This window comes from Macrosteles quadrilineatus, unplaced genomic scaffold (assembly GCF_028750875.1).
Source record: "Macrosteles quadrilineatus isolate MER2022 unplaced genomic scaffold, UCM_ALF_1.0 Scaffold_9__3_contigs__length_116548681, whole genome shotgun sequence".
NCBI lineage: Eukaryota > Metazoa > Arthropoda > Insecta > Hemiptera > Cicadellidae > Macrosteles > Macrosteles quadrilineatus.
In genome coordinates this window covers 53,468,717-53,489,969 of record NW_026542602.1, presented here as the reverse complement: position 1 = coordinate 53,489,969, position 21,253 = coordinate 53,468,717, and the positions used below count along the sequence as shown (strand labels likewise).

At 34.6% G+C, this 21,253-nt stretch overlaps 2 protein-coding genes across 5 annotated transcripts in view; one reads left to right on the top strand and one right to left on the bottom strand.

Annotated features, from left to right (window-relative positions):
- LOC129002454 (unconventional myosin-IXa-like) overlaps positions 1-2,974 on the bottom strand; it is a 46,261-nt gene extending 43,287 nt beyond the window's left edge. For all 4 annotated transcript variants that reach the window (XM_054430272.1, XM_054430274.1, XM_054430273.1 and 1 more), the window contains exon 1: positions 2,623-2,974. The gene's annotated coding sequence lies outside the window, so the exon portion shown is untranslated. The remainder of the gene's footprint in view (positions 1-2,622) is intronic.
- Positions 2,975-7,399: 4,425 nt separating this feature from the next.
- The window catches only part of LOC129002137 (BAI1-associated protein 3-like), a 268,228-nt gene continuing 254,374 nt past the window's right edge, over positions 7,400-21,253 (top strand). Inside the window, exon 1 of the mRNA XM_054429736.1 lies at positions 7,400-7,490. The gene's annotated coding sequence lies outside the window, so the exon portion shown is untranslated. The remainder of the gene's footprint in view (positions 7,491-21,253) is intronic.

Below are 21,253 nucleotides of genomic sequence, written 5' to 3'. Positions count from 1 at the left end.
GCCTACAAAAACAGACTGTAGGTAACTTAACGTAAACTAACAACTTTATTTATTATAGGCTTTTAACCTAAATTTTACCTTCCACATCTAACCTAACTTCAATACAATTTTAATGCAACACTTCAAGAATTTGCATAAAGCTCGACCAATGTGACAAAATCCCCTTTATAGAGAACATTATTGTCTACACTCTACAGAATCACTTGAAATATCTCTCTAGTCAATGATAATATTAAAAGTTAATTAACAATGTTACTCTTCTCATTATCTATGTTACTCTCTTCACTTAGGCTAACCTAAACTTAGCGTAGCAGGCAGAGTAGCAGCACAGTATTGGTTTTGGTATTCAACTATTCTATAAATCGGCCGGTTAGAAAGCGACCTCCTCGTAGAATTGGTGAGAGAGAGAGAGAGATACCGTGCTGTGGGAGTGAGATAGACTATGGCTCTTCCCCTACCCTTCTCGAACACCGCGCTGCTATTAAGTAACAGTAATTAAATTATACAGCTGATGTAAGCAATTACGTTCTTCATAGCTTGAGAAAAATAAGTTAGGTCCCTGCAAAAAATATTGTATAGCCTAAATCGCATCAATATTTGAGCATCATGTTATTATAGTCATTGTATTATCATATGTTATCATATGTTAGTTATCATGTTATTATGTTATATTATAGTTATTAGGCTATATCATCGTGTAGGCCTAAGCAGTTCCATTTGGTAACACAGGATTCCAACTCCCACGACACCGGGGCGGAGCCGTGTCGGTGTCGTGTCTTGCAGTGTGAAAACAGCCTTTAGCGGAGAGGGGGAACACCCCTCCCTCGCCGTTACCTCCCCTACATGCGCTAAAAATTTTGTGCAGGTCGTTTTCTAAACGGCCGACCTATAGGCTAGTTCTAGTTGTAGTTTGTAGTGAAGTGATGTGTTTTCAATAGACCTATTGCTGAATGCCAATCAGAATCAGGGTTAGTTAGATCTTCCAGATTGCTTGTCGTGTGTTTGAAAACAATCAGCTGTAGGCTTACTTCACCCACAGTTCATTCCACTTGTAAAAGTCATGTAAAAGTCATCCATCCTACCTTGCTTGTTCTGGTAGGAAATAGGCTACTTTACTTAATTATACTTTGTTGTTTAGCTCTACAAAATGGTTTAGAAAGAAATCTTACAAATAGGCCTATTAGGGTAAAAGCCCTCCATAAATCCCCGTTGCCATAGTCCGATCATGCTGGTTCGCAAAATCGTTGGAATTAACCCTTTGAGTGCCAACGTTCGGGGAACCGGAGGTTTTTAAAACGAGCCAAAAGTGCCAACGTCCGGCTGACCGGACGTTTCGTAATGATCGAACAGTCGTCATAACAACCGAATGGATACTCGGATTCTTTTAACCCATATATTAACATTGAGTCGAAAGTTACTAGATGCGATACATCGATTTTCGTTGGTCGAAATATCGAAAATTCGATTTTTACGAAATTTTAACCTAAAAATCGCCAGATCGCGCTCGGCATTTTTAGCGCGACCTTCGGGAAAAATCATCGGCATTTTTTGAGCGTTACTTTTATTTCTCGCCTGGCACTCTAAGGGTTAATGTAAGCTTACAGATTTATACCAAATTTAATCAAAATTGGATGACGTTAGCCCAAGTTATTGTGCTAACGCACATTGTATAAGTAAGCCTACCGTATCAAGAACTTAATTTGGAATACAAAACAATTTCTTTTTGAATTACATATGTTGAGCTCGAAGCAACTGATCTGAAAGTTAAGTTTCTTGGTACCTATTTTAGCTTGACAGAAACCTGAGCTTTCATGCCCATATTGACACTGTGCTTAGGGTAGAAGGATTTCTTTAAGAATCTTTCTCCTCAGCTCAGAGCATATTTTAAGGAATTTCCAATGGGCGACAGTGGCGCCGGACTTACCGGGGGGCCTAGGGGGTATGGAATACCCCCCATCAAAAAAGGGGGTCAAGGGAAATTTGTGCTTAAGTTAAAGTGAAAATCACACATTTCTATGTATCTTTTAATTCATTTTTCGAATATATTTCTTGTTAGTCCAAATAGGCTTAATCTCAAATAACTACGTATCCTAGAACGTTGTAACAGGCCAAGGCTCCCTTCACAACCTCTTGGGCCAAAATCATAGCTCAATAGGCATACTCTAAAATATTTTTTATGAATCATAAAAAAATATGCCGGTGTCAACTATTTGTACTACCGTATATCAAATCAATTATATTTGTTTGACGTACCGGTAGCCTATTGTTTGTAATGTAACTGAAAGGCCAATAAAATTATTTGAATCATTTGAAAGTTACCACCTAGGTTAAGTTATGCATTTGATATTCTTCTAATTGGCCCATGTGTCATTCCCAATGATTATAGCCTATACTTGGAAGGTTAGACCTATTTTAGCTTAACTTATAGGTCAAGTTTTGATACATCAATATTTCCATAAATGTACCTATCAGAACATTCTTATGATTACACTTATATATTCTAGGGGAATGTTAAATTTCATCAATTAAATAACATCACAAATACGACAGCTTGGCAATATTAGCCTATGTGACCCATCTCAGTTTGTTATCATAGATTTTTTAACTTTAGGTCAGACTCACCTTAAATAAACTAGAAGTCTATTTTCGACACTTGTAAACAGCACAAACACTAAAAAAACTCGTTGGAATAAGAGAATTTCACAGATTTAACACCAATGAACTAATTTTCTCAAAACAAATTCATAAACTCCATTGCTTACTTGACCTACAGATGGGTCAGTATTTCAGTCGTCATTACACATCACACACCTGCAAACTTAAAATAACAGGAACTTATTAAACTTATTGGAATGTCCAACATTGTTAGCTTGAAAACTTCATTGGGTAGTTTAGTCACACATTTAAAAATCTGTTTCATTTAGGTTTAACTAAAAAAGAAATAATCACTATTTCGATGAAAGGCGTGTCATTCTTTCCCACGAAATCTAACAGTCAGCTGAGTGCGCTGGACAATTCAATCCATTACGGATCCTTCAACTCTAAAAACTGCTTGGACTTTTTTTCGTGCCTAGAGAAAAGGAAGCAGGAAAAGTGAGATCACTGTATTGAATAGAATATTTTGTACACACTTATATGCATAAATTTTGCTCTGGAGGCCAGTCAGAGATTGGTGTTTATTTCTACTGTTTTTTAGTCCGCACTTCTCTACAGTGTGGACAGACACCATTTTGTGGTTTGACTGTGTGTAGTGTGTAGTGTCGAGCAACACTCATAGTCACTGGCGGTACAGACAGATGGATTATTATCTCATATAGCTATGCTATGGTCTCAAGACTTTCCGGTTGTACCTATTCAGGATGGGAAAAGCCGTGTCACCGCACCCAATTTCATCTACTGCCTGGGCACGCCCGACGACGTGGGACAATTTTTTTCCACTGCTTCTTGCGAAAGTCCCCTACACGATGCTCATTACTATATGGTAGGACACTACCGCGTCGGTAAACACCGTCATCATCCCGATGATGATGGAGGGCGAGAGGACGTCTCCCGTGTCGTGTAGATATCATTGTCGTATTCACGGTCGTGTAGACATCATAATCGTCTCCCCCTATCGTGAAAAAAATTGTTAATTTCCCATTCCCATGAATACATTGTCATTGCCTCCCACGGTCACGGAAAATAATGAATAAATATTCCCCTGGAGCGGAAACATACAGTAGTCTTCTGCGATCGCTGCAAAATTCTGATCATATCTCGCGGTCAAGTAGACCCCTGGTAACGAAATCGTCTCACTGGTCACTAAAGATTTTCATAATTTCCTGCATTTATGAAGACATCGCCATGTAATTACCGAGGGGCGTGAATTGCCCGCAGGGGCTCACACTTGTGTGAGTACGTTGGTCAGCCACCAGCAACACGTGGTCCCTAGCTGGGTCACTCTAGTTTCTGTGCCCAAGAGTGACTTGAGGCAGCCATCCACCTGTGGAAGTAGACCTGGTGAGAACTGGGGGAAACAGGTGTTCTCGGGACGTTACCCGCACCCATTTCAGTGTTCTGTGTGAAAGTACAGGCATTAGTTGTTAGGCAACATGTAAGCCCTGGAAATGTGTCCGGGTCACGAAACAGTTGTTGGTTCAGGGGCTCACAACCACGTTGGCCTTCTGGTCGCACAAGGGCGTGAGTTCCTGTCCGCAGCAGTGGAGTGGTTTTTCTCACCAAGATCCCAGTGAGACCCCTTCCTGATAGACAGGAGGGTTATACGGATCCTTCCTTGCGGTGCGAATGCTAAAACCCGAAGCTCCTCAGGATAAGCCGGCGAATGGAGGCGATGCTCCATAGGTGGCTTCGGTCACAATGTATCAGTGTTCCCTGGGTGAGCGACCAGGGGCCGCGCCGACCAGGGGGGACCCAGCCACAAGACTTAGCTTCAGTCTCAAAATGGGGAGGCGCTGTGTGGTTGTACCCGCATGGCCGAGGGGAAGTAGTCCTGCAGCTTGTGGATGGTCTCTCGGGAGCAGTGGTTCTGAAAGATGGTGAAAGTCTGGTAGTCCCGAAATATGGGATGTGTGGCCGTTCACGTAAATAACAGATCGGGGGCAGGCTCGATAACCTGTCTCAGAGGACATCAGGGGTTAGACCTGAATGCCTGTCTGAGAGGACGGGCAGCCAGATAGGTGTCCCACACGCTACGGTCCGGGGTTGGAATGGAGGAATGCTCTCCATCGGCCAGAACGTGGTGCACTCCTTTGGGAGTGCCGTCTTGAATATGTCGAAGTTGACCTCTAAGACATTAGTGCCGCATGCGAGCGAGAGCTTGAACTGGGAATGTCTCTCATGGTCACGGCAAATAATGAATGAATATCCCCCACGGAAAGGAAAAATCGCCATAGTCATCTGCGATCGTGGCAAAATTATGTTCATCTTCCATGGTAGTGTAGACATTATCGTCGTCTTCTGCGATCGTGGCAAAATTTGGATCATCTCCTGGGGCCGTGCAGATATCATCGTCTTGCACGATCGCGGTAAGTTACCAATGTCCAATTATCGGTGGTATCGGGAATTGGTATCAATAAACAACACATCCCTAATAAAAATTAGTAGGTGGCCCGTCCCGTGAGTGCCCCTCTCTCTGGATACGCCATACTGAGTAGAGAGGGATTTTAAGTGAGTATAGTCTGATCAATTCAGTAGTCAACACAGCCACATATCCCAGCCACCTCTGCGTGCTTAAAATTATCAATTCCATTCTCCATTCTCATCGTACAAAAATAATTAATTCAATTGTTAAGGTGGGCAGTAAACGGTAGTGCAATGTCAGGAGAAATACTGATGACGCTGTTTATTAGTGACGGTTGTTTTGGCCTCGCCATTGATCATAATATCATAGATTAAGAAATTCCACTTTGGTGCTCATAAATAGTGATCGTATCTAGATCTGAAACCATCGGTTCTAGAATTATCTAACATGAACCATTAGCACATGTGTGAAAAAATAACTGATCCAATCAGATATAATTTTTTTAACTTTCTTGGTATTTTTTCACACCTTAGGCAAAGAAAGTAAAATAACAAGAAATGGAAAGTAAACTAAACAGCAGTGCTAAAAACATTCTGCCCATCTACCTATTAATTTTCAGAATCAACTTCAGCTTACCTAACTAGACAAAGAGGTTACCTAAAAGACGCGTGTATGTCGTCACCTCCTGACGTCCTGTTTTAATGCACGCAGCTGACACCTGTCAAATATGTTGTTATTGTTGTTTGTTTTTGTGTAAGTTCTGTGCGATGAAGTAAACCTTTCCTGTTTAATTTTGTGCGTTTAGTCGAATAAAGGCAATAAAGTGATTAAAATGCCTCGTGAGTGGTGTTCTACAATCTGTATCAATAGCCAAATAAAACTCATTAATAACACATGGTTACAGGCCTATAATATATTTTTTCGAAGATTCCCTGAGGCAAGGACGAAGAACCGTGCAAACAATGGACCCCCTGCTGGAAACGAGTGAGTAAGTAATTTAATCCTCGTAATTTCGAGATTAGGTTGAACTTTACTGTCGATGATTACTAACGAGATTTGAAAAACTGAACTGTTTAATTTAGTCCTTGAGTTGAGAGTTCCTTTCTTAGATCTAGACTAGAGATGAGGTGTATTTCTATCGGCCAACCTTGCTTTCAAGCAAATCGGTACTGTAAGCTAAGGATCATTTAACTAATAATGTTAAGATTGAGAAATCTGAAAAAATACAAGGACAGGCAAAACACATTTTCATTAGCTTTGCCCATGAACCAAGGTGAGGCAAAAATGGCAACGCCGCAGACCATTTTGTAGAGCTTAAAAAACAAATTATTTAGTACATTGAAGCATTATTATGCACCTAATGGCCTAATAGCCATTAAATGGCTACGGAAAAAAATACAAAAAGAATTAGATTTAAAATCCCTATGTTATTCTTATGGAGAACAAATAACTATTGTAGTTTGCTTGCTAATGAACATATTTTGATCAAATTTGGAAAATGAATTTATTTCATACCAGTACTAAACTACATAGGTACTGTATTAACATTTACAATCAAACACTTTTAAACCCACCCTGTTGCAGCAAACCTAACTACTTGTTAAACCAATGCTATATTTAAATAGGGAATAATTTTGTGATATTTTAAAGGAGATATTTTAATGCTAATCCAATCAAGCAATTGGAAATCCGCTTAGTCTGCAGGATTGCTGCAGCGGGGATACTTTATTTTCTCTGCAACCGTCAGAGACACATATCAACCGCGTACGTCTTGTAGTGAAATTACAAAATCATTTGTTTTTAAGCTCTACAAAATGTGTTAGAAATAAATCATGACTATTTTGTCACAATTATTTGTCCCTTGTAAGTGTGAACCGCGTACACAACTGGTTGAAAGATCCTAGCGTTAGTAGTAAATTGACGACATAAACAACAAAATACGTTACAGTGGCTTTTACTTTAGTGGTAACGCCGTGACCAAGTAGTTCGCAGTCCACATTATTTAGCTACAAATCCATCTACGCATCTAGTAAACGAAACAGATATTGTAGGTCTTTTACGTGAGAACTAACTCTGTATTGGAAGGATACCCCCACCCCCCCCTAGAAAAATCACACGACAATAACTAATAGTGTAAATATTAAAATCATAAATATCAACCCAGGACTTAAATGATCCAATGATTTATAAATCGACAAATTAGAAAACTTTGCAGAGGACAGTTTTTCAAGTGATAACGTAGTGTCGGCGCCCGGGCTGGGCGGTAGGCAAACCATCAGTCAATATTACTGATAAGAGCGTGAGTGTGCGTGCGGGCGAGCTGGTGCGCATGCGCGGAAAGGCAAACTGCTGTAAGAGCTCAGTGTGTGCGCGAGAGTCGTAGAGTGTGGACGTACTCTGCAGCTGCTTGGGACCTGTTGATAGCACAACTGTGTGCTAACTTTGCCGTTCCCTGGCTGATATATACAAGGTATAGGCTAATTCAAATTGTGAATCTACAAGAGTACTACTGATTGTGGTTTGATAAGTTGTTTAAAGTTAAATGTTAGAAGATGATACATGAAGACAGTTTGTATTGGTTGTAAACGTAAACGCTGTGGATGATTTATTCAATTTTAGATGGCAGCTTTCCACCTATTCCATTTTATAAGATTTCGTTATGATTACAGACAAATGCATTCTTAAACAGATGATATACGTTTGAGAGTTAAAGCCAAGTTTTGCGCGAGTATGGAGGTCTTGCTCTAAGTCCAAAATTTAGGACACGATGAAAATTCAATAATGTTTTTAAAAATCTATACATTGCATTGAATTATAATTAAGTTAAAATTGTAATAACTCATTTTCTTGCTGGGATTATTGTGAGTTTTAACTGTTAAAATTTAGATTTGTGTCATGTTTTATAATCAAATGTCTCCGCTAACAGGGAACTCATAACGAAGATTTTTGAAACAACTTTTTTTGAACTAACCCAGGGAAATTATATAGGAATATGCAGAGCAAATTTATTAAAGTGGAAAATAATAACAGTTTATATTTTAAGGATAAAATTAAAAGGGTTTTAAAACTTAGTACTGGATGGAAGATGTTTCATCTGTCGATATAAAGATTCAAGATTGAATGCCGTGGTTTATAATTAATTAGTCAAATCTAAGATCAAAATCGTACTTAAGGGAAATGTAAATATCGGTCCGTCATATGTTCTTTTGATATTTTACCGTGCAACACATGACAACAGAAAATAAATTGCTTTTATATAAAACCATTCTAAAACCAGTGTGGACGTACGGTATCCAACTGTGGGGGACATCCAGTGAATCCAATCTGAACATCATCCAAAGATTCCAATCTAAAGTTCTAAGACACATTCTCCAGGCACCATGGTTCGTCAATGACGAAGTAATTCACAGGGACAGTCGAACCCCAACAGTCAAAGAAGAAATTTCAAAATTAAGTGCCAAATACTTAAAGAAATTAGAGTACCATCCTAACTACCTTGCTTTAAATTTATTGGATAACAGCAACTATACATACAGATTGAAAAGATGCCATGTTTTGGACTTAAGTAGTCGTTTTTAGACTTTAAACTTTGTACCAAATATGCAAAGTTTGTGTGTTAGCTCTATTGTTGGATAAAGACTAACTACTGTGTTTAAATTTTATCAAATTTGCTTATTGTTCTATTTTTTGTTGAACAGATTGTAAATTAAATGAAATGTTACAAAAAAAAAAAAAAAAAAAACATGACAAGTTTCTCATGTTTTGGTTTATGGCAATTATTATTAATACCCGGGTATGGATAAAAAACATAAACAAAATACGTCACTAGTCCGAATCTTATAATACTAACTGAGGGCCCATGGTGCTCCGCAGCGTTGAAATACATATCATACCCAAGAAATAATCAAATTTATGATTTTTTTAATGAGTGAACTTAACTGATTCAAACGATCATAAGCTCGAATTTAAGCCTATAATTTACTGATTGTTTTGAATCTAAAACATATAAATAACATAAACAATACTGGAACTATTGGTTTTTGATCAAAACCATATAAAAAAAATTATGTTGGTGGTTCACCTTGCGTTTATTAAACTCGTCCGATTTGAATAACTAATACCTAGCTTAAATGAAAGCCAGTATTTCACTGAAGGTTCTTAGACCAATATTATTATAACTGGTGAAGTACCAGTCTGGTGTGGTCTGGTATTATTGTCTGGTGAATTATAGTGTTGGAATCTTAAATTGAAGTAAGAATTCCAAAATGAATCAAATTTATGTTTTTAGTTTAGTAATAGAGTGGATAAATATGCCAATGGTTGATGAGAAAACCGTGCGTGCGTACCTTCAATTTGAGACCTCAATCATGAAAATCGGTCGAAGAGCCAAACGAACTCGGAAAAGAAAAACCATATTTAACTCCCATAAGAAGTACATGGGGGGGGGGGGGCAAATTTCGTTGACGTGTAAGCCAAGTGGGACTGTAGATAAATATATGTCGATGCTTGATGTGAAAATTGTGCGTGCATACCTTCAATTTGAGACCTCAATCATAAAGATCGGTCGGGTAGAAGAGCCAAACGGACTCGGAAAATAAAAACTATTTTTTAAATATACCTAGTTATCTGCTCGTACCTGCACACTGCAAATAAACGTGCAAATATTCAGGTCAATGACTAAAAGTTAAAGGATCCAAAGCTTAAAAGCTAATGGAGGGATGGGTTGATTGGAATTCTCTACTCTACATCAGTAACATTCACTGTTTCGTAAAGCATACAAATTACCAACCAGTTTTGAAGACTTGAGCATTTCTAAATCGTTAAACCAATCAATCAATTATTTTAAGATGGGGACGCCACTATGTGCGTATTTTCCCAAATATGAGTGAGGGGCGAGTGGCACGATCTTGTTGTCTTGTTAGTGACTAAGGCCGACATATTCCTTAGACACAGCTGTTAATAGCACATAGAGCCAATGGCAACTAAGGGAACTACAGTTTAATAGTGGAATACGAACCACATTTTCCCCTTGGTATTAACGAATTGGTCCAATTATCAGGATAACTGCGAATAGTTGTAGTACTCACTAGTGCGGACGTTGATCCACACCAGGGAGTATCGTATCCACAGTGCATGCCTATAAATATCCACAATTAGTGACCTCCTAGTTGCTGGAGTTTAAAGAAAAAAAAAACAAAAAAAAACAGTCTCCTTGGGTAGATTGTCAATGATGTTTTATGTCAAAGGCCTCAAAAGAGCAACCACAGTCCATTGTTTTGAACGTTTAAAGCGGAGGGACAACTGTTGTGTTATAGAGACCATCGATGTATAATAACTCGATGTAGAGTTATTATACATCGATGGTTATACCTAGGGATTGTGGCATTATCAATAAGCAACATGGAAGTTCCCCTGAACGCCATAACAGGATTTGAACCTGAGACTTCAGTTACTGAAATCCCACACTCTTCAACTAGACCAGCTCTATACCCCAAAATGGCGTAGATAGGACGTTATATTCTTAAACTTATTACGACATACCACAATATTAAGTATTGTTTTACTTGTATCTCTTTGTAAAACAGGGTGGTTCCCTGAATAACCACCAATAAAGCAAATAAACAATAAATAAAACGATTTTATGACACAATTCTTCCAAAATATTTCAAATTTTGTTTTTGTCATTATAACCTTCAACTATATTGCTGTTGGTTGTGAAGTAAATAAAATGTTTGAGGTTAAACATTGAATAGCTGTAATATCACATAGATTGGTCTGACATAGTTTAAATTCCTTTTTCTTTTTGTTTAACAATAAACTAAGATTTTTAACCATTTGCTAGAGTAACATTTCTTCAAATTGTACATTTATTTTCATTTTTATAGCTACACAGAAAATGACCATGAAGGTGCATTTTATATCAAGAGGAATGTCTTAAAGAAAATTATAGCCTATTGTAAAAATTTATGAAATAATCACATCTGATGTAAACCATTTTTTAACATAAGTGCGTACACTCATTATTGAACTTGTTACAACTTCATCGTGAAATTATGAATACATTATTCGCAATACTATACTTTTTAGTAAATTTAATTAGCTACAGTAATCCAGGGAAAATTCTTTACTACTAATTTAAACGAATTTTGTGTATGCTATATTTCAATGGCAATGTCCAAATCTCTTTACCAATGATCCACCGTAATGTAGTAAGTGGTAAGTGTTACAAGTTCCAGGTAAAGTTAACCCGTTCTCTTGACAGTTATTGCGGCTATTAACTATCTAGGCTTACAGTCCGGCGGAAGGCTTTTATAAGATTGATTCTGTCATTTCGCTCCTTCAAGCTAAACTAAATTTGCTTATCAATGTACGTAAATAGTTTGCTTATTTTGAAAGTGGATCAGATACGATTAATTTAAAATGCATCTGCTTATTTCGTTGGTTAAATATCTTAACCGCAAAGAATTTTTTTTATTGGCACATTAGTTCACATTAGAAAATATATCAGTATCAGGTTAGGTTTAAAAATAATGTACATTTATTAAGTATTGTTCACTAAATACATTTGAAAATGTTAAGTATAAATACACGAAAATCTGTGTGTAGTTTAACCAAAATACTAAAACAACAGTCGGATTCACTAGTTATACTGATGAAACATAAAATAATATGGTACTTACTCTTTCAAAAGTTTATATTTTTGCTATTTTTTTTTTTTTAATAAAATAATTGTATAAACTGAGGTATTTACGTAGTAACTAATACACAGAAAATGTATACGCACTGGCATTTTACAAGGTAATTAAACTAAAGCCTTGGAAATAAATTCGAATTCCTCAATTAACTCAAATGTATTAAAAATACGGCGATGTCAACTTAATAAGGATTCCACTTAAAAAGCATAACCATGTAGTGTAAATTAAATTGATTCAGGCAATGACGTGTATAGTTTTTAATATGTCAAACTATTTTCAAATTTTAAAATTTTTATACATTATGAGGACGAAATGATTATATTTATGGTAACAATTTTCATTACCTAGATATCGTTTGTAAGACACGCAAACTTCTAAATATCTCTAGAAAACAGTTAATCATCATTTGTCTGATGGTCGGCACGCCCATCTATGTCGTGTGAGCCATGTTAGCAAATGTTCACTTCTTGTTTTTGTTAGTGAAAGAACGTAATTTTAAGAACTCGTCTGAATATTTGATTCTACTAAATAAAAAAATCTTGAAATTGGCAAATTCAATTTTTTGAAAGTTTGTGCATTTTAGCATCTATTTCATATGCATAAACTGTTTTTGTATTTTGTCAAGAATGTATGGTTTTTAAAATGTGTATTATCAACTATATCCTTAATATATAAGTTAACGCAATATTAGGAAATTTGTACAAAACAATGCAATTAGTAATGTAAGCTTTGGTAAAACAGATTCGCAACTTCTTATGAGAGCAACACACAAAAGCATTGGAAAACAAATTGATATGGTTCATTATAAAACCAATTGTATCCAAAACTTGAACGGAAAAGGATTTAATTTTGCAAATTCAGAACTAAAATGTTTGAAATGTATTACATTCGTGACTTTATCACTGTTTTCATAACAAAAGGCAGAGAAGTCGTGAAAGATTTTCATAATCTTTCTTCATAACGTCTGTGATGAGATTCTCGCATTCTGACGTAAAATTGTTTTGTTTCGTCTCGTAATATTTTTATTTCCCCTGAGTTGAAATAGTAATGTTTAAGTAGCTTATTTAATTTTACAGGTCCTTTTAAATACTTAGCTTTTGATAATTCCAGCCTCTGTTTCAACTATTTTGTCATTAATAAAGAGTAGGAGGTGGTGTGTTTTCCCTGTAATATTTAGAAAGAAATGTTTTAAGATCGTTTGATGCCATCATGCCTCTTTAGATTTTGAAATCTCTTGGTCCCTGTCTCGAGATTTTTGAAGTTTAACTATGATTATTTTATTAAGGTTATCAAAGTACTGTAGATACTGTTCAACGACGGTATTCCTGGTCTCTTAACTTCATTACCGATCAGGTGATATGCATTGTTGCATAGTTATTTATGAGTTAAAGTGTTATCACAAACAATGGTGTTTTTCAAGCTCAAAAAGAGTGTAGGTATACGGGTTTTGTTTTATACAGATTCGGTTTCCTTAAATTTTTGAAAGTCAATAAGTATTTGATTTATTTGTGACTGAAATCACAACTAGAAACTGATTTTTAAACATTTCATGGAATAAAATCCATTATTTACATGTAACGGATTCTTCTACAATACACATACTCTTTGAGCTTGTGAAAACACAATGTTAAGTTTGATCTAATAAATTCTCACTAAAAATAAACCTCATAGGTACTAAGCAACAATGAATATCAGCTGATCGGCAATAACGTAAAGAGAACAGTGATACCAACATATGAGCTTGTTTTGTCGAGTGAAAGTGGATGTTAGGTGTAATTAGGGTTTTGTTTTACAAAATATAACCTAAGTGGCAACACTTTAGTAGTCAATATACAATTATTTTTTTTGTATTTATTTATATTAGTATCGTAAGTAACTTGCAGTCTGAAAAGTTCAAAAGAATAGAGTACTTAAATACGGCCATATATGAAGTATTTTTCAAATTTGAACTCAATCAATCAGATCTGAGAGGTCTTGTTTTCTAAACCAAAGTTTCTCTTTCTAATGTTTCTTTCGGTTTTGATATAATACTACACTGACTAACAACTATTTAAGACGTTATAGGCGTATTTTATATGAATTAAGATTTTTGCGGAAGTAATACACCCTCAAGTAAATTGAATGTGCCAATCTAATGTTCGAACTGTCCCAAACTCATGTTCACGGCATCAATACAGGGTTTAAGGAGATGGCATAAAGCATAGGAAGTTCAGTCGTTTCCCACCTCGTTTCTATGGTTATTATGGTCGTTACCGTTGGTCTAAATGTTGTTAGTGTATAACTTTGTATTACAAGTCTGTATTCGCCTTAACGAAAAGTAGTTAAGTTCTAATAGCTATTGAGCGGACCAATTTCAAATTAATATGCAGTTAAAACTAGTGTTTATTTAAAAACATACTTTTGTTTATACATTTTCTTTGTTATTAAGAAAAAAATGGTTTTCTCGAGTTACATAAATGTCGCACAAAAAACACAACAATTAATATATATGTTTTTATTTCAGATTTTTATATTTTTTCTAAATTTGCTCGTGTTAATGATTTTTTTCTATCAAATCTGCTTTAAGGGGTCTGTTTTATATTGTTTAGTAATAATTATTGGTAATGTTGACTTATGTTGGCTGTTTTTGGGAAAGTTGCACTGTTAAAAATAATCCAAGAAATATATAAAATTATTATAAAACTACTAGATATTGTTATTGTAGTTAGAGAGCAAACATTTGGAGCTAAAAAACAGGGAAAATTCACTCATTTATTTGTGACACTTGATTTAATCAACACCTGTTAACAGCGAATTTTGATGAAATGTTACTAAAATATAAATCAAATGAATAAATATATACAGGTTTCCCCTTTAAAATATTAGGCCTAATTGTTTACGCTAATTAAACTAGCAGTACTTTTTTTAACTGAACATTTTCTTCATTTTAGAAAGAACGCAAAAATACATTGATTAGACATTAATTATACCAGATGCAAACTGGTTAGCTTGGTATTGGTATATTTATGGATATGTATGGTATATTTTGATATAAGTTAGTATATTAGTTAAAAGAATTAATACATTTTATATACACTTATGACTTTTTTTTATTATAACTAATTCAGTAACTTTTATTACGGTATTTTAAATAGTAATATTCACGAATATAGTTGGTCGATTTATAGTTCGTTTCAAACTCTTTTTGAATACACGGATCATAGGTTCACAGGTTTATATATTTATGAAAATAGGGATTGTTTTACTGTCTGATCCTGACTTTAACATTCCCTCTTCAATAGTTTTGTTCCCTATTTTTGAACGGTTGTGTTTACTTTAAAATATATGGAGTTTTATTTGTTTTCATGTATAACAGAAATTAATATTCCATTGAGTATGTTTTCACCTTCGTATGTTTGTTAATTCTTTTTTGTTATCGGAATAGGCTAGCTAATTTTTCCTCCTTAGACCGTGAAAATAAGTAGTATAAACTCGCACATGTAGGTAGCTTGTACATATTTCTGTAGTATTTTAACGGTAGAAACTGATCTTTATAGATTATATGTTAAAATAAATAGGCGTACATATAAAATCAAAGCCTATTAAATGACAAATGTTTAAATATACAGGTTGTGCATTGGGCATTAACGCATTAAATTAATCTTACAAAGCAAATTTAAGGCAATACAGTAATTAATTGTAAGTTAATAATGTTGCATGGGAAAAGGTTTATACGTAGAAACAAACAAGAGAAAAACTTAAGATTAATCAATAAACCCACAATGATAATCTTGAAACTAATTAAACCATTCTCAAGCTGATCTAGTTGACGTGTATAATCCTATCAGTAGTGGAGAGTCTAGCTTCTCGTGTTAAAGGCCTAACTTTGTGATCACTTGAGCGATAAACACACTCTACTTCCTTGCCAAAGTCAGAAATTGCGTAGTTTATTTGAGAGAATACCTTTTATCTATGTTAGTAAATTTTATAAAAATGAAAGTATGAAATTATAAAACTAGCAATAGAGCGAGATGAATCTTTAAAAAAGAATTCACAACGTAGGCCTAACGTGTGCAAAGAAGGAAGTAATTTTTATTTGCAACAACACCTGTTTTATAGCTAAATATAAATACTCCGAATATACAAACTAGAGGCCGTCCTGTGGTCAAAAAATCTACCAACAAATAATTCACCCGGCGCAGTAAATAAAACATATGATTGGAATTTCTTCAATTTGTTTCGATTTTTATTAAATTTCATTATTTCGTCAGCAGCATGGCAACCCATAAGGCCCATGTTTTTTTTTTATTTGAAATTCATTTGTTGTGCTTATTTTTTACCATATTTTAATTTATAAAGGGATTCTGCACATCTATAGGCAAATATATTTTAACAGTATGCGTAGATTTTACCTACAATGCACACGAGGTTTTCAAGAAACATGCTTGTCTATAACAAATAGGATGTTATAAAAAGTATTATATGTTAGGATACATGCAAATACAACCAGGCAATAAAACTGCCAATGTACAATGACAAAAAAGAACGAACTTAATGACATTTGTTGCTATAAAATGTGTTTTGGGTTTATCGTACAACAGAGTTGGTGCATTGGTGTAATCGAACCACTGACAAAAACAATTAAGATAAATTTTAAAACTATATATTTTAAATACTTACAATATATAATGTCTTTGACTATTAATACAACAACTTCTGTATCCAATAGTCAATGATAATATGCACTATGATTCCAAATACCTGAAACAAAAAATGATAGATAAAATGTTAATGCTATATCAAAGTTAGTTTAAACATGAATTATTTCAAGTATTTAGGGTGGAGTAAAACCGAAGTGGGTTTACGCAATTTTCTTGATGTAGTAACACTTCGGCCCAGTAACATTTCGGCCAAACTCAAATTTCTTAGAAAAACAGTATCACTTCGTCCCACTCGCTTTTACAGATGATTAAATAAGCTAATGGAGTAACATTTCGGCCCGACGAAAAATTGACAAGGGCAGTTCAGGTAGTAAGAGTACATGACCTGTATACTTTGCAACCACCCTCTGGTGGAATGTCGCCCAACCGTCACCCCTTGCATCCTCTGACCTCACATGACGGAGAATTGGTGGAATCTTACCTAACCTAACCTAACCTAACCTAACCTAACCTAACCTAACCTATCCTAACCTAACCTATACTAACCTAACCTAACCTGTCAAATATTTTGTTGGGACGAAGTGTTACTAGTGGGCAGGTAGAGAGTTGGACCGTAGGCCACATCTGAGGGTTTCAGGCCGAAATGTTACTGGGCCGAAGTGTTACTTGGGCCGAAGTGTTACGACACGATTTTCTTAGAATCGTCCATGAGTGTGGGTCGATGTTTTTACACCTGTCTGCCCAGGAAACGTTTCCGCTTCAGTTGTTTACTTTCACTTTATTTCTCTTGCTTCCCTTGGTCAGTTAAATAAAATATTTTGATAATACAGTATATTGTACAATTTATATGTAAGTTAATTACTGAATTAAAAAAAAAATAAATATTTTTCTAATCGTAGTAGTAATTTAGATTTAATATACATTTTGGTTGGTTGCCTACAAGTAATTAATTTTGTACCTAGAAAGTTAAATTTGGTATTTTGGAAAAAAATCTTAAAGACTTTAGAGAATTGCATTATATCTAATGCCTTAGTAATTACTGTATTGGCCACTAAAATACAGGGTGGCTGGCTGAAAAGTAGCTTGCACCACCCTTAACATTTTAACTATTTGAGATATTTGAATTCAGTCCACATTGAGGGGCTACGATAACTATGGATAATCTTGAAAAATGTTACTCTTATAGACATTTGGGGTAGCTCAAAATGATCATATGAGAAGTATTTACATTCACTTTGTAGGTCTTGATAAAAAAAACAATTGTTATAAATTAAATAAATATCGAACCACCAATAACAAGATATAATTCAATATTGCATACAAATATTGTTCCTGGTTTTACAACTACAAATGTTACAACAAAAGAAATTGAAGAACCTCCGATTTTACTAACTTTATCAACAGTATAAAACAAAAAGAATTAAAGTTTCTATCCTGCCAATTACTGAATGAAGTTTGCAAAAGTAATTGTAATGACTCAATTCGTGATTTACTGGCTTTGGACACCATTTTATTTGATCAATTAAAACTTTGAAACTCAACAAAAACGCAAAAAAGTGTCATTAGAAAAAAAATACAGGATTAGAATCGGTTTTTAGCGAATTTCCCTATAGGGAAGTAGCTATTACGGTAGGTCTCATGGTAACACTTAGGCCCGGGACCGATTTACTTTTTCATTTTGATGTCCCCAGAGGCCAAAAACACCATTCGTTCAAATTGTTATATATGTATATATATATATATATATATTAATAATTGGAAACATTATAACAACATCAAGTACCCTTTTAAATTCATTTTTAATAGAGAAACGACATGTTTCGACACTTAGGTCATAGTCATGTTTTTTACAAATACAGGGTGGCTGGCTGAAAAGTAGCTTGCACCACCCTTAACATTTTAACTATTTGCGAAATTTGAATCCAGTCCACATTGAGGGGCTACGATAATTATGGATAATTTTGAAGTTTTTACAATAAATACAATAAAACAGAAATATTATATAATATACGTAAAATTAAACAAAGAATGGATCAAGATCCTCTAAATTTTAAGTTAGCTTAACATATGATTATATTTATTCTGTTCATTATTCTGTTATTGTATTTGTAAATTTGGTTTAAAGGTGTAAGGCGGGATAAACTTGAATGAGTTCGCGATCCAGCATGATCGGACCATGGGAACAGGGTTTTATGGGGTAAAAATTGGTTTTTCTCACTTTTGACCCTCAAAACACAAAATTTCCCAATTTATCTCTAAACCTTCTTAAAGAGCTTAAAAAAACAAATAATTTAGTATATAAAAGTATTTTCGTTCAATTATTAGTAACGGAGAAAATTAAAAAAATTGTAAATTTAAAATTCCCATGTTATTCTTATGGAGAATATTGTCTAATGTTGTAGTTTGCTTGTTTATGAATATACAGTATTTTGATCAAACTTGGCAAATTTATTTATTTTGTACTAAGCTATCAATATTTTACTTAAAACACACACTTTATTAGTTTCCTTGTAGCAGCAAACCTAGGTATACTCGTTAAACCTAATGTTATTTAAAAAGCTCAATTGAAAATCAATTCAGCCAAATGGAAATTCGCTTAGACGGCAGGTTTGCTGCGGCGGGGGTATTTTATTCTTACTTCTCACCTCGCACAGGCAAAATGTGTTGTAAAAGGTCATTGATTAATTGTTCCTATTATAAATTCGTCTATCATTTTTGCCTAAAATCATTATTTCTTTCCTAACTACTGGATTGAAATTAAGTAACATCCAACTATACTTCACATAAAATATAATAATTCGCACCACTTTCCTTTTTTTTGTTAATGAAAATACATTTTTCCGATAAAAGAAAATTTCATAAAAAATAATATGATAAGACATAAGTTGCAAGGTTAATATATTACATATCGCAAATATTGTATATAAACATAGGAGAATATTGATTATATTTTTATTTAAATTTTATTTATCAGCAATTGCTGTTTTGGTGACGTTGGTATTTTTATTTACACGAAGTGAATTCCTTGAACTTGCCTCGAGTCGTGAAGCGATGATCAATTCAAATGAGATTAGAAATGCAAATGAACCAGCTCAGCACCGGCTCACTAAGTCTTTATAGATCGGTTGTCATCATTTATTTAAACAATTACTGTGCTATTTTCGAGCATTTTGATTCGAATTAAGGATATTTTGATAATAATGTAAATGGTGCACATTTAACTTATTGCTAACTAATTTTAATTTTAAAGAAAATCAGTAATCCAGAACGCAAAATTTTTAAAAATTGGGTGGTCACCCTACAACGATATATAACTAATACTACAATTTGGTATGTCCTGGGGAGCGAGCTGGTAGTAGTTAGAGAGCGGATCTTTGGTCCAAGAGGTCCCGGGTTCAAATCCCTCCAATGGATTTGATCTAAGTGATAATGCCGCAACCCCTAGGTCTATCCTGAAGTAATGTGAAAAACGATCCCAGGCCCGTGCCTAGCATCCTAGGAAAAAATGTCCAACATAATCTTAGGTAAGTAATGCTTATTCCGTCTCTATGAATACAAAGTAAAACTTAAATGTAACAAAACTTTATTCAGTGTCAAGAAAACTGAGTAATTTTTATTTATTGAATGTTCCTATTTCAAAAATTAAATTTAGGTCACATAAAATAAATTATGATCATAGAAATATCCTTAGGGATTTTTATGGATACAATCCCGTTTATTTTGTCATATTTGTGTAAAGTTCCATATTGCTGATAATGTTTTAAAATCATTCTTTGAATTTGTAAGTTACAGCTCGAATCGCTGATTGATAGGGGTCAAAGTTCAACCCCTCGCCAGTCACAAACAAGTTTTGCCTCTTGAACCCCGTAGGCTCGGCTTACATTGATCAACATCCCTTACGGCCACCCGGGGAGGTTTCAAGTTGAATAATGAAATGTTACCAAGATTTATGTTCGTGCATTAAAAATATTCTTGAAATTAATAGAATACAATATTGTCGTTGAAGGTAAAATATATGACGGAAACTATTAAATTCTTGGATCAAATCATCAAAGATTAAAAGATAAAAAGATTAAAAAACTTATTTTTACGTTAGAGACATTTTTAAATTTTTTTAATGAAAATTATCTTGTAAATGTCTAATGCCATCAATTTTTACATAATTTAAGCACGCTCAGGATAGAACCAACAACCTTTAAAAATTCAAAAATGAAATAAAAACGTAAATTGTAAGATGTAAAATGTAACTCTCTACTTCATTGAACCACAAACACTTAAAGCATACTTTTTAAAACTATTTTTTATGAAAATGGTTCTGTAAAATTTTGCATTATACGAAAATTTATCATGTTAAGAAAAAGAATAGCGTAGCGAACGAGCTCCAACCTAAAGGTGAGTGAGCGTAGCGAACGGACTTCAACCAGGACGTGATTGAGCCATGCGAACGAGATCATCTTGAAAATTAAGAAGTTAAACGGGGCAAAGCCCGCGGGATTATAAATAGTCAAAGGCAAGACAACGTCTGCCGGGTTCAGCTAGTTTACTATACATATAATAATTCATACTCCTACATAACTTAAGAATGTTACTACGGTCATACTTTTGATCATATATATTTCCACCAATATTTCCTATTATTTTGATAACCCCACCCCCCCTCCTGCCTCACCCATCAATACTTTGAAATTGTATCTCCATATGTTAGGCAGAGAGCCAGCTTCCCTCGATAGGTCAACATTTCCCTAACTTACCTTGTTCAGAATTACCTTTTCTCTATCTACGTCATGTATTACATAGTTAAAACGGGTTTTAAAATATCAAACTTTACACGAAGAAACTGTTACGAGTATCCATAAACAAAAGCGTTTAGTTGTTTTATATTTGTAAATCCTTAGTTT